This window comes from Cibotium barometz, chromosome 14 (genome assembly GCF_041138505.1).
Source record: "Cibotium barometz isolate CiBa-2024 chromosome 14, ASM4113850v1, whole genome shotgun sequence".
Classification (NCBI taxonomy): domain Eukaryota; kingdom Viridiplantae; phylum Streptophyta; class Polypodiopsida; order Cyatheales; family Cibotiaceae; genus Cibotium; species Cibotium barometz.
In genome coordinates, this window is record NC_141059.1 from 49,043,300 (window position 1) to 49,054,214 (window position 10,915).

Genomic DNA, 10,915 nt, shown 5'->3' on the forward strand with positions numbered 1-10,915 from the left:
TCAGTCCTAATATCTTGATAGGTTTCCTAGAAAAGCTTACCATAATAAATAAGAGTTGAGTTGTATAGCCCAACCCTTCTTGTAATCAACTTGGTTTGCTTATAAATATTAAAGCTTGGAATAAAGATTTCGAATTCTTGCACTCAGTGTTCTTGTGATTGTTATAAGATTATGAAGTCCAACTGTTATGATTCTAAACTTAATCTTGTATTGACAAACCAAGATCGTCATCTTCGTGCTTCCAATGCATTACACATGAATACTGATAAAAGACTGATAAAGAGAGAGCACACACACAAGAGAGAAAACTCTAATCCATTAGAGTAACCCTAACCATAGAGGGAAGCCATATCCACTCTCACACAATTGCATAATAGAAGAGAACTATACACCACACACTAAATGTGCTATGTTCACACACCAAATAACCCTATCTAGTGTCCACACACTGTGGCCAGCTGGATGAGGCCATTCATTGTCACACATGCTACTATCTACCATGCTAGCACATATCGTGCCTGGCTCTAGCTGTATCATCATCGAGCTTTTAATCTCAACAACCCCTCTCAAGCTCCATGATGTACAGCCATAGATGAAGAAGATGAGCTTGGGCTATCAACACTCCCCCTCAAGCTCATCGTATGTACTCCCAACATGGTATGGAAGCACTCAAAATTCTCTCTCCCAAGTGGCTTCATAAATATGTTGGCAACCTGCTCTTCAGTCTCTTCACATACTTCAAATCCATTGTACCATCCAACACTTTCTCCTTGACAAAGTGATAGTGGACCTTTATATGTTTGGTCTGTGCATGAAAAACTGGATTATTGGCCAACTGTATGCTGCTCATGTTGTCACAGTGTATGACAACCCTTCCCTTAATGAGCTCACCCAAATTAGCCCCAGGAGTTTCTTTAACCATACTTCTTCACATGCACCTATGGTTGCTCCTCTGTACTCAGCCTTTGTACTGGATAAAGCAATAGGGGGTTGCTTCTTGCTACTCCAACTCACCACATCACTCCCAAATGTAAAGGCATAACCACTAGTAGATCTCCTATCATAAGAGCTACCTTCCCAATCTGCATCTGTGTAGCCATATACATCTAAGCCTTTACCATGCTCATAAAGAAGACCATAATGTGCTGTGGTCTTTACATAATGCATGATCTTTCTCATTGCGTCTAAATGAGGCTTTCTAGGGCTTTGCATAAATTGACTCACAAGCCCAACAACATAACTCAAGTCTGGCCGTGTAATAGTCATGTAAATGAGATTGCCAACCATCTTCCTATACATAGATGGATCTTCCAACTCTTCACCAAAATTAGCCCTCAACTTCACATTTTTCTCCAAGGGTGTACTCATGGATTTACAACCAATCATGGATTTACAACCAATCATTCCATATCTAGCCAACACATCCAATGCATATTGACACTGGACTAGCCATATTCCTCCATGATCTTTGACCACTTTAATGCCAAGAAAGTACCTCAAATCACCGAAGCATTTCATATCAAACTACTCACTTAATGCCTTCTTGACATGCATAATATCTATAGCATGATCACCTATCAGAATCAAGTCATCCACATAGATGACAACCACACCATCCCCCCATGATCTGTCTTCTTCACATATAGTGAAGAATCTGCCATCGAAACCTGAAAACAAATAGAGATAAGATATTGGCTTATCACTCCAAGCACAAGGTGCTTATTTCAGCCCATAAAGTGCTTCTTCAACTTGCATACATGAGTGGGGTACCTTGGGTGTACATAACCCACTGGCTGCTCCATAAAAACTTCCTCTTGCAAATCACCATTTAGAAATGCATTCTTGACATTCATTTGATGCATTTCCCAACCATTTGCCCGCAGCCATGGCAATAACTGACCTCACGGTTCCCATCTTTGCCACTGGACTAAACGTCTCATCATAATTCAAGCCTTGGCTCTGTGCATAACCCTTAGCAACCAGCCTTGCTTTATGACGCTCAATCAAACCATCTGACTTGTATTTCACCTTATAAACCCATTTACAACCAATAACATCCTTGCCTTGTGGTAAGGCAACCAAATCCCAAGTATCATTTATGAACCAATGCCTCCATCTCCTCATCCATTGCCTTTTCCCATACATGCTTTCTAATAGCTTCTGCATAGTATGTAGGTTCCACATGCTTTACCAAAGAAGTCATATATGCATAGTGCATAGCATAACCATGGTATGTCAACCTGTCAATTGGATACCTGACTCTTTGTGATCTCCTCAAAACCTGTGGATCACTCTGGACACCTGTCACTCTAGCATGTGGAGGCACATATCTCTCTTTGTTCGTGCTTGGTGTGCATAAGACTGATATGCCAAGTTCCTCATCTAAACTCTCTGAACTAGATGACTCATATCCTATAATGCCAATACCTTCAACTTTCTTCTTTCCTTTGTCCACAACACTACTACTAGTGCTTGCATCATCATGCCTCAAACGCCCTGCTGACCATGGATGTACACTACTACCACTTGACTCTTGTGGCCCCAGACATAGGAGTAGAACTTGCTTGTGGCAATTCCACATGCACATCATCATCACTGGAATCACTAACATCCTCGTCTTTTGCTTTGTACCAACTAGCAAGCTCATCAAACACCACATCTCGTGAAATAAGAACTTGCCTAGTATGTGGATTGTAACATTTATATACTTTGCGATCCTATGCATACCTTACAAAGATACACTTTTCTTCCTTTGGATCAAGATTCTTCCTCTTCTCATATGGCACATGCGCATAAGCAATGCTACCAAACACTTTTAGATGCCCAATGTCTAGCCTATATCCTGTAAGACGCATCTCTGGTGTACTCTCATGCAACTGTAGGTGTCAACCTACATGAAAGCTGCCTTCTAATACCATTCTTCCTCAAGAAATCCTCAAATGCATGTGAGGTGTGTTCACCACCTCCATCTGTCCTCAAGCATTTGATCCATTTGCCAACACTTCACTCCTCTCTTTAAGAAAGTAGATCCAAGTCATCCTGCTATAATCATCAATGAAGGTTACATAGTACTTGCGTGCCACCACTAATGGATGGGCTTTGTGCAGGCCCCCATACATCACTGTAAACAATCTAAAGTGACCTGCTACTCATGTTGCCTTCTCTAGGGAATGGAAACCTTGCTTGCTTTCCAGACTGGCAAGCATCACATACATGCATACTCCCATCATATTTGAATCTAGGCAACCCAATAACTATGCCTCTTGATTGCATGTTCTTCAACTTCTGTATATTCACATGCCCAATACGTTTGTACCACATCTTAATATCTTGTACCACATTATGGCTTTTAGAAAACATAACCGACTTCAACTTTGGAATACCTACATCCAATTTGAATAACCTGCCTTCCTTCTTACCCTTGGCAATAACTCTACAACCATTCTTAAATTCTTCAATGAAGCATCCATGCGCATTGAAGCGCACCTGTAATCCTTGCTCAATCATTTGACCAACCGAAGCCAAACTCTTTGTGATGGAAGGCACATTAAAAAAATCTAATATAGACTTCACCTCGCCATTATGCATCACCAATAGCACATGCCCAACATGAGTGATAGATTGCTGAGTGTCATCACCTGTCTTTACATATCCTTTTTCACCTATTGGTTTCATATGCTCAAACCATTCACCATGGCAAGTCATGTGATTTGATGCTCCTGAATCTATATACCATGTATCATCACTGTCTCCATGTGTCATCATGGAACCCACTACATGATTCATTGCAAACAAATGATTTACACTACCATCATGACTGCTGAATGCAAAATTACCACCATGTGCATAATTATCACCATGTGCTCTACCCCCTCTTAAATCATGCGGTTTGCGATAACAATCACATGCCATGTGACCAAAATTTCCACAATTGTGACAATCCACATGCTGCATAGATGATTGTTGGCCTGGCCACCAACGACCTCTTCCACGAGCATTACCACGACCTCTTTGAGGGGTATAACCACGACCACCTCTAGCACCAAATGATGGCTGAAAATTCTGTCGAGACTGTGGTGACCTATCCTGCTATCCACATCCACTTGCATGTCCTCTCTTGAACTGAATCTCCCCCTGCCTTTAGCCCACGATAAGAGTAAAATGCTTGATCCCTTGTATTTTCATTTGTGCTAGATGAGGCATCTATTCCAAGTTTCATCTCTTCCACAATAAGTAATGAAATTAGCTCATCAAAGTTTGGGGAGTCTCCACCTCTAACCCTAATAGAGGTTTCAACTTCCTTGTACTCTACCCAAGCCATTCAATGTAATGGCTACCAAGTCATCATCATCCATAGAAGCACCAATAGATGCTAGTGCATCAGCACATTCTTTGATCTCTTACAGATAATCATTTACACTTCTATTGCTGTGAGTCACACCATGAATCTTCTACTTCAATTGCATCTTCTTTGGTGCTATAGTCATATCATACAACTTTACCAAAGTATCCCATGCATCCTTTGGATTTTGTGTGTCCTGTATATGGCATAACATGGTGTTTGTAACACATATCAAGAAGTAATGCAACACTTCAAAGGCCCTCTTTGTCCAATTTTGATGTGCTGTAAGCTGGGTAGGTATTGCATTCATTTGGGGAACCCTTGGCTTTGCCTCATCGCGTCACCAAGTTACAGAGGCCTTTGCCTTTGAGAAAATTTGTCATACGATACTTCCAAATGTGAAAGTTGTGCCTGTCAAGCTTCTCACCAACAATTTTATTAGGACTGTCAAACTTCTCACCAACAATTTTATTAGGAGTGTCACTCATTTTGTTTACCACAATGTTCACTAAGGATTTCCAATAACCAACTCAGACATGCACATACATACATAAACCTCGGCACCAATGCTATCCACACAGCCCACAATTTTTATGGCAATAACTTCTTGGACTCAAAAACACTGTTTACAAATGTTGTTCTCTATAGTGTGAACCCAACTAAATGAGCTGGCGCTATAACTATGCCAGTCTCTAGAATGGCTATCACACAGCCTGTCATCCCACTGGCCGCATATCACCCATGATCTCACCAACCATGCCAATGGTGTAAGTGTGGGACCTATCCCCCAAGCCAGTCATCAATGTCCACTGCCTCACTAGATGAGCTCGATATCTCAACACTCCCCCTCGAGCTCAACTCCATCTCATGTACACCAAGTGAAGCCCTGAATCTGCAGAGCTTCTTTGTACCCAATGCTTTGGTGAAGATGTCAGCAACCTGATCCTGTGTGGCCTGATCCTGTGTGGTGCTGACATAAACAAGGTCAATGTCTCCTGCCAAAACCTTCTCTCTGACAAAATGGTAGTAGACCTCTATATGCTTCATGCGAGCATGAAAAACTAGGTTCCTGGCCAATTGTATACTGCTAATGTTGTCATAGAGAATGACTGATAGACCCAAATCTGCAAGTAGCTTTCTCAACCAAGCTACCTCACATGCTGCCATAGCAGCACCTCTGTACTCGGCCTCTGTACTGGATAGAGCAACCGTAGGCTGCTTCTTGTTGCTGCTCCAAGTCATAGCAGCACTCCCTAAAGAAAACATGAAGCCACTAGTAGATCTTCTATCTCTAAGATACTACCACCCCAATCAGCATCTGTGTACCCATGTACACATATCTCTGTCCCAATTTCATAAAATAGTCCACAATGCAAAGTAGACCTCACATATCTCAGTATCCGTCGCAATGCATCCAAATGCGGCTTCCGAGGAACCTGCATAAACTGACTCACCAACCCAATAGCATAGCTCAAATCTGGCCTGGTGATCGTCATGTAGATCAAGCTTCCTACTATGCGCCTATACATAGTAGGATCGTCATGTAGATCAAGCTTCCTACTATGCGCCTATACATAGTAGGATCCTCCAAAATCTCTCCTGAATCTGCACTCAGAATCTGCACTCAACTTGCCATTTTGATCTAATGGCACTGAGATAGGCTTACAGCCTGTTATACCATACTTGGACAATATGTCCAAGCCATACTGTCTCTGCAGTAATCCAATACCATGTGGTGACCTAATCACCTCAATGCCCAAAAAATATCTGAGCTCCCCCAGATCCTTCATCTCAAACTTCTGTCTAAGCAAGATCTGTACATCAAAGATCTCTACATCATGGTCCCCCGTAATGATCAGGTCATCTACATAGATGACAACAAACACAACCCCTCTATCACTGTGTCTCACATACAGCGAGAAATCTACATTGGCTACATGAAAGCCAATAGTGACAAGATATTTAGAAATCTTGTCAGACCATGCTCTTGGTGCTTGTTTTAAGCCATACAAGGCTTTCTCTAACTTGCAAACATGCTCGGGGTGACTCACATCCTCATAATAACTAGGTGGCTGCAACATATACACCTCTTCCTGCAAATCCCCATGCAAGAATGCATTCTTTACATCCATCTAATGTAAAGACCATTGCTTTGACGCAGCCACTGCTTCACAACTCTCACTGTTGCCATCTTGGCAACTGGGCTGAAAGTTTCCTTATAATCAGTGCCATATGTCTGCGCATATCCTTTGGCTACCAATCTAGCCTTGTAGCTGTTTATGCTTCCATCACTGTTATGTTTTACTTTGTACACCCACTTGCATCCAATGGCTTTCTTGCCTTCAGGCAATTGCACTAAATCCCAAGTCTCATTTCCATATAATGCATCCATCTCCGCATCCATAGCTTTCTCCCAACACACATTTCCAACAGCCTCATCAATGCATGTGGGCTCTACAACCCGTACAACTTTTGCCATGTATGCATAGTGATGTGCCACATAACCATCATAGGTAAACCTCTGCACAGGCTTCTTCACTCTCCCAGATCTTCACAGCTTTGCATTCATGGCTTCCATAGCCTTCTTTACACTAAGTGTTCTCATAGCTGGTATCCCAAGCTCCTCATCAAGGCTCATCTCTGAGCCACTAGACTTTCCATCAACATGAGAATGCCCTACAGAAATGTCAGGCATACTAAGAAGCTCAACCACTTTCTCTTTGCCTTTATGTGATGTACTAATAACATTTGCAGGGTTGGTATTATGACGCAGCCTTCCACTCCATGGTCTATCAACAACTAAACCACTAGATGAGGACTCTCCTGGTCCACTCAAAGACTGCGATTTGTTGACTTGCATTTTGTGCAACCACATTTCCACTCACATCAGCCCCAACAGCTTCTTTTTCAGCAGCATACCAGTTGCTCATCTCATAAAAACAACATTTCTACTCACATCAGTCCTAACAGCTTCCTTTTCAGCAGCATACCAGCTGCTCATCTCATAAAAAACAACATCCTTGCTTACCCTCAACTCACGTGTAGCAGGGTATCCAATAAACACACATTTTTTAACTTTTGGATCCAAATTAATTCTTAGCTCATCTGGCACATGCACATATGCAATGCATCCAAAGACTTTCAGATGAGACAAATCAGGTTTTCTGCCAGTAAACCTCTCCTCTGGAGTTACATCATGTATGGCTGCAGTTGGAGTCATATTCATGATGTAAACTGCTGTAGAAATAGCCTCAGTCCAATAGCTATGCAGCATATTCTTCTCTTCCATCAATGCTCGTGCAATCTCAGCAATGTGCTTATTTTTTCGCTTAGCAACTCCATTTTGCTACGGAGTGTATCTGCATGTAAATTGTCTCCGAATACCATTCTTCTTTAAAAATTCAAAGAACTCATTGGAGAAGTACTCTCCCCCTCCATCTGACCTTAGGCACTTTACATATTTCCCTGTTTGCTTTTCAACCATAACTGTGAAATTCTGAAAGTGAGTGAGTGAACACCACACCCTTCTCCTTCATGAAGTATACCCACACTTTCCTTGTATGGTCTCATCAACAATAAATGTCACATAATACCTGCGGCCTCCCATAGACATGGTCTTCGTAGAACCCAATACATCTGAATACACAACATCTAGTGCATTTCTGCTCACATTTCTGTTACGTGGAAATACATGCTTTGTTTGCTTTCCAAATTGGCATGCTTCACATATTTTCTGCATACCTTCAACTTTAAACGTTGGCAGCCCTGTCTCACAATCCTTTAGTCTGCATAGACTTCATTCTCTACACATTCACATGTCTAATTCTTTTATGCCAAATGTCAGTGTCTGCAACAATTGCTAAACCATTTGCAAATATCGCAGCACTCACTTCCGGCATGTTTACATTCAATGTAAACATTCTGCCCACTCTGTTGCCTTTTGTAACCAACCTGCACTTGTCTTTAAAGTCTTCAACATAACAACCATCAGGGTTAAACCGAACCTACAAACCCTGCTCAATCATCTAGCCAAATGAAACCAGATTCTTTGTTATGTTTGGAACATGAAGTACATCTGCAAGGTACTTCACTTTGCCATCCTGCATAGACAATGGAACATCTCCAACATGGGCAATTGGATGAGCAGTGTCATCCCCCCTGTTTCCACAAAACCTGGTCTTTCAAGGTTTTTCATGTCCTTAAACCACTCCCCATAACTTGTCATGTGGTTCGAAGCACCTGAATCAACATACCATACATCATCTTTATGTGCTGCTTCAACATTTTCAGATATGGCATTAACGACATGCTGCATAACAAACAACCTTTCATTATCCTCATTTTGTTTCTGCTTGAGGATGCATAGTTGTTTTGTTGCGATTTCCCATTTTGCATGTCAGCCTACTTCTTATATAACAATCTGCTTGCACATGTCCAGGCTTACCACAATAAAAGCATCCACGTGTATCATTATACTGCCTTTGCCAATTTCCACGACCTCTTTGACTCCCCCTACCTCTGAATTAGCCTCTTCCACCTACGTGTTGTTGTGAATTATGGGACTGTTATTGCTGCTACTGGCCATAGTTCTGATTACCTGTTCGGCCACCTCCTTGACCGCGTCCATGGCCTCCTCTACCTCGTCCTCTTCCTGAACTTGTGTAGAAGGCTTGTTGCTCTGAACTGGTTTATTTTGTGAAGGCTGTTGGTCTTTACCCAAGCTCTTCTCTTCTATAATTAACAGACACTAAATCTGTGAAATTGGGAATGTTTTTTCGATTCTGAATAGACGTCTTGAATGCCTTGTATTGTGGCCCGAGACCACGTAGATAGACTTCCACCTTATCATCATCATCTATTGAAATGCCAATAGATGCAAGGGATTCCACAATACCCTTGATCTTCAATGCATAGTCATTCACAGACATACTCTTTTTCTCCACAGTATGAAGTTCATTCTTCAACTGTATCTTTTGCGCCTTGGTATTCGTTTCTTCATAGAGTTTTACCAAGGTGTCCCACGCCTCCTTGGGGGATTTGGCATCCTATATGTGCCCAATCATGGTGTCTTGTATACTGATAGAGAGCTAATACATAACTTTTCTGGCTCCTTGGTTCCAATCCTTGAACTCTTTCACATCTGCAGATCTCCGGTATCTCCGGTGCCTCTTCATGCTCACCTTCTATGTAGTTCCCAATAACCCTTTTCCATCAAGAAATTCGTCAACCTGAACCTCCAAGCATGGAAGTTGTTCTTATCAAGCTTCTCAGCAACAATTTGGTTTATGCCATCATTTGACATCTTGCCAGACACACAAATTTACCAAAAACAGCACTCTGGTTTGTCTTGCACAAACTGCTGTATTTTCTTCAGTGGTACTGTAGTATACTCAAATGTCACAACCAGTGACCTCAATGTGCATACATACACCCAATGGCAACTTTTGACCTCCTTGCAGCACACACAGTGTCTGCACAGGCAACCTGTCTTCTTGCAGTTCTTAAAACAGAGTTCTGCAGTAGCAGAGAATCGATGACTTACCCGCCGGCAGTGCTCGAAATCGCCAGCTTTCTAAAAAAATGGAGGTTGTAACACGCCCGAAACGCATTTTTGGCTCGAAAAATGTCATCGGATAGGATAGTATAGTTGCCCTATAGCTTTCCCATGCGAAGAAAGCTCCTCAATCAGAGATCGTTTGTCGGTGCCTCTCGTAGAGCTCCCGAGACAAGGGTGTAGTCACCAACATAAATAGGGAAGAGTAAATGAAGCTCTTACCCTCGTACCACTTCCTATGCTTCTCTTGCTTCAGCCCTTAGCATGAGCCAGGCTTTGATACCATGAAAAGATATAGGGGAGAAGAGAGCTTGAGCTCTTGCAAGTACACACACACTCACAAAACCCTAAAGGAGAACACACAAGGTGAGAGACTGAAAATATTCTTCTTCACTACTCAACACTCACACTTCATATACAAAGATAAGAGTACACACATATGAAAAGGTACTTAACCAAATACATACTAGGGTTCTCTATAGTGTGAACCCAACTAAATGAGCTGGCGCTATAACTATGCCAGTCTCTAGAATGGCTGTCACATAGCCTGTCATCCCACTGGCCGCATATCACCCATGATCTCACCAACCATGCCAGTGGTGTGTGGGGCCTATCCCCCCAGATGGGTCATCAGTGTCCACCGCCTCACTAGATGAGCTTGATATCTCAACAAAATACACATGTGCAATAGGTAAGATAGATATAATGTATAGAATGTTACCTTGGGTATGGGTGTGCAATATGTAAGATATAGAGTGTAACCTTGATGTGAGGTGTGCTTTTTAAGCATACCTTGGATACTACACATCTCTAGCCATAGTGATTCAATCTTGCACATGTTGGACATGATTAAACTAGATTTAAGCTCTTTTTAAATCTCCATCTCCGATACGATTTACAAGGTCAGCACATGATGTTGGGTCTAAGATTGATGTTTTAAAGGCAAAGCAACATTCTGCATGGTAACATACCCATTGTAAATATATCACATTAAACACAATGCGACAAATCCATTACAA